The sequence below is a fragment of the Rhincodon typus genome, chromosome 7, assembly GCF_021869965.1.
Source record: "Rhincodon typus isolate 14 chromosome 7, sRhiTyp1.1, whole genome shotgun sequence".
NCBI lineage: Eukaryota > Metazoa > Chordata > Chondrichthyes > Orectolobiformes > Rhincodontidae > Rhincodon > Rhincodon typus.
In genome coordinates this window covers 93,934,990-93,939,094 of record NC_063338.1, presented here as the reverse complement: position 1 = coordinate 93,939,094, position 4,105 = coordinate 93,934,990, and positions in this window count along the sequence as shown.

The window sequence follows — 4,105 nt, the reverse complement described above, 5'->3', positions numbered from 1 at the left end:
GGTTCTCTTAGGCTGATGAAATGTCACAATTTGCCAGTCCCCTCTCAGCAGCTTCACATTATAAACCTCTCGTACAGAGGCCAAACATTATCAGCAAAATAGTAAAGAAAGAAACCCAACAGTGAACTGAAAGTTCACATCAGTAATGTAGCTTAAACCAGGATTATCCAGCAGTCCTTCATAACCTGTACTCTGCACATCTATGTAAGAGGCCCTACCTCATCAATGCCCAATGACTGTTACAGGAAGGATATTACTAAATTGGAGAGGGTTTAGAAAAGATTTACCAGGATGTTGCCAGAAATGGAGGGTTTGACACACAAAAATAGACTGGAAAGACTGGGACTTTTTCTACTGGAATTTAGGAGGTTGAGGGGTGACCTTAATCAGGTTTATAAAATCATGAGGGGCATAGATGTCTTTTCTCTAGGGTCGGGGAGTTCAAAACTAGGGGACACATTTTTAAGGTGAGAGGAGAAAGATTTAGAAAGGACATGTGGACCAACTTTTTTGTTTTACAGTGAGCAATTCGCGTGTGGAATGAACTGCCAGAGCAAGCGGTGGATGCATGTGCAGTTACAGCATTTAAAAGACATTTGGATAAGTTCACGGATAGGAAAGGTTGGAGGGATATGGGCCAAGTTTAGTTTGGGAATATGGTCGGCGTGGACTGGTTGGACCGAAGGGTCTGCTTCCATATTGTATGATTCTATGACTGTAGTGGCAGAGATTGGGAACGGGGGCTATACAAATGCAGGTGATCTGGCTTTTGCTCTTGTTATTCCAAGATGACAGGAAACTATTCTGCTGGCCCACTTCCTCGGTGTCAAGCTGTTCTGTCACGATAGTGTGTGCAGCAGTGAGGATTCTGGACAAGACTGACTCACATGGCCACACCCTTCACAACACATTAAGTACTTCCACTTTTTGAAGTGCAGTCCCTTTGTAATGTAGGCAAATGTAGCAACCAATTTGAATACAGTAAGATCCCACAAACAGCAACTTGATAATGAGCAGATCGTAAAGCACACAGTAAAAATCATACACCCACAGATAAAGGGGACTAATCTATCCATACCAGCACATCTGGTGGGAGAATAGGTAGCGCATATATTTAATGTATGGGGCAAAAGGTTTAAAGGAAATGAAAGGAAAAATCTTTTCACCCAGAGGGTGGTGGGAATCTAGAACTCAGCACCTGTAAGGTAGGGAAGAGACAGAAGCCTTAATAACATTGAGGAAGTGCTTAGATGTGCACTTGAAACACTAAGGCATAAAAGGCTTTGGGCCAAGTGCTGGAAAATGGGATTAGAATGGTTAGGTGGTTGTTTTCACCAGCACAGACTAGATGGCCCGAAGGGACTTTTTGAGTGTTATAGTCTTCAATAACACAATGACTGTAATATCGTGTAGAACATAACAACATATTGTTCTTGATGTGTGTTTATCTAGATTAATCTTAATTGAATCTTTTCCATTACCTCTTTTCTATTAACTTCTCAATTTGGTATCATTCCAGTAAATTTTTTTCCAAACCTTCTCCAGTACCTGCATATCCTTTCTATAGAAGAGACCAGCATTCCAGGTTTGGTCTAAGCAAGTGTCAGTATAAAGGAAACAAAGAGAATGCAAGAGAAATTCAGTGGGTCTGGCAATATCTGTGGACAAAAAAAAATTTACTTTTAAAGTCCCAGGGCTGGGCTTGAACCTATGGCTTTCTGACTGTTGCCAACAGAGCCACAGCTGATACTGTATATTAGTATACAGACTTAAAATAAATCCCATCTATATATGTAACAAAATGTCATATATAAAACAGACATGTACTGTTCCAACACCTCTGATCTCAGACAGAAACAGAGTTAACATTTCAAATCTTTATCACAAACTGAAGGAGGGTTCTGGAGAACAGTCAGACCAGGCTTGAAATGTTAACTGTTTCTCTGTCCAGAGATGTTGCCAGACCTGCTGCATCCTCAGTGTTTGCTTCAGATTTCCAGCATCTCTAACATTTTGTCTTTAGTCACTGAGGTCTACAACACACAAAACGGCCCTGTGGCCCATTGAGTCTGCACTGATCAAAACCAACCACCCAAGTATTATAGTCCTTTTCTCCAGCACTTGGCTCACAGTCTTTTGCTCCTTGGTATTGCAAGTGCACACCTAAATAATTCTTCAATACTGAGGGTTTCTGCCTCTACCAGCCTTACAGGCAGTCAATACTGTCAACAGATAATATAGAAGGGGAAAAATAAAACAGCAAACAACTGCAGATGCTGGAAATCTGAAACAAAAACAGAAATTGCTCAAAAATCTCAGCAAGTCCTGACAGCATCTGTGGAGAGAAATGAGAGTTAATGTTTTGGTTCAGTGACCCCTCCTCAGAACAATATAGAGAATTTACTTTTAGTGATGTTGGTTAAGGGATCAAATATTGATTGTAGCACCAGAGGAACCTCACCACTCTTCTTTAAAATGGTGCCACAGATCTGTTAGCTCCACCCGAGAGGTTGGAGGGATCTCTGTTTAAATCCTCAAATAGTACCTGCGGCAGCACAGCACTCCTTCAGCAAGCTCGAGTAACAGCCTGACACGGCCCTTGAAAATTGTAACTCTGTCGTACCAATATGTGGAGGTGCTGGCGTTGGACTGGAGTGGACGAAGTCAGGAGTCACACGACACCAGGTTATAGTTCAACAAGTTTATTTGAAATCACAAGCTTCGGAGCACTGCACCTTCATAGGTTGAAGTCACTTCACCTCATGAAGGAGCTGCGCTCTGAAAGCTTGTGATTTCAAATAAACCTGTTGGACTATAACTTGGTGTCATGTGACTTCTGACTTTCTCTGACCCATAGTTTGGACATGCGGCTACTTTTTAAACCCAACATCATCCTGAAAGATAACTTTGCCCAGTACTAGGGAACCACACCAGCAAAAAACTTTTCAGGATAATCCCAGGTAAAGCAAATTGCTCGGAGTGGTGTGTTCTGGGATGATGATCAGGTGGCTGAGGGGGAGGCAGCTAAATGGGCAGGGTATAGGCCCGAAACGTCAGCCTTCCTTGCTCCTCTGATGCTGCTTGGCCTGTGTTCATCCAGCTCTACACTTTGTTATCTCAGATTCTCCAGCATCTGCAGTTCCTACTATCTCTAAATGGGAAGGTGATGGTTTAGAGATATTATCGCTAGACTGTCAATCCAGAGACCCAGATAACAGGTTTAAATCCCACTACGGCAGATGATAGAATTCAAATTCAATAAATATCTGGAATTAAGAGTCTAATGATGACCATGAATCCATTGTTGATTGTTGGAAAAACCCACCTGTTCACTAATGCCCTTTAGGGAACGAAACTGCCATCTTTACCTAGTTTGGCCTACGTGTGTCTACAGGCCCATAGCTATTTGGTAGACTCTTTACTGCCCTCTGGGCAATTAGGGGTGGACAGCAACGCCCTCTTCCCACGAATGAATAAAGAAAAGAAAATTCAATTATCAATAAGTTATTCAAAGATCCTCGGACAGCACCTTCCAAACCCACAACCACTTCCATCTAACAGGACAAAGGCAGCAGATACATGGGAACGCCACCCCCTGCAAGTTCCCCTCCAAATCACTCACCATTCTGACTTGGAAATATATCGCCGTTCCTTCACTGTCGCTGGGTCAAAATCCTGGAATTCCCTCCCTAATGGCATTGTGGGTCAACCCACAGCAGGTGGACTGCAGTGGTTCAAGAAGGCAGCTCATCACCACCTTCTCAAGGGGCAACTAGGGATGGGCAAGAAATGCTGGGCCCAGCCAGCGATGCTCACATCCCGCAAATGAATAAAAAAAGTAATATTAACAAATCTAAAAAAAAAGAAAGAAAGACTTGTATTTGTATAGTGCTTTGGATGACCAATGAATGTCTCAAAACATTTTATAGGAAATGAAAACATTGCCACGGGAAACACAGCAGCCAATTTGCACAGAGCAAGTTCCCACGAAGAGATAATGACCAGATAATGCAATCTTTGATGTTGTTTGAGGGAAAAATATTGGTTGGGGCACCAGGGAGACCTTCCCTGTTCTTCTTCGTCTTTCATGCCCACCCAAAATATT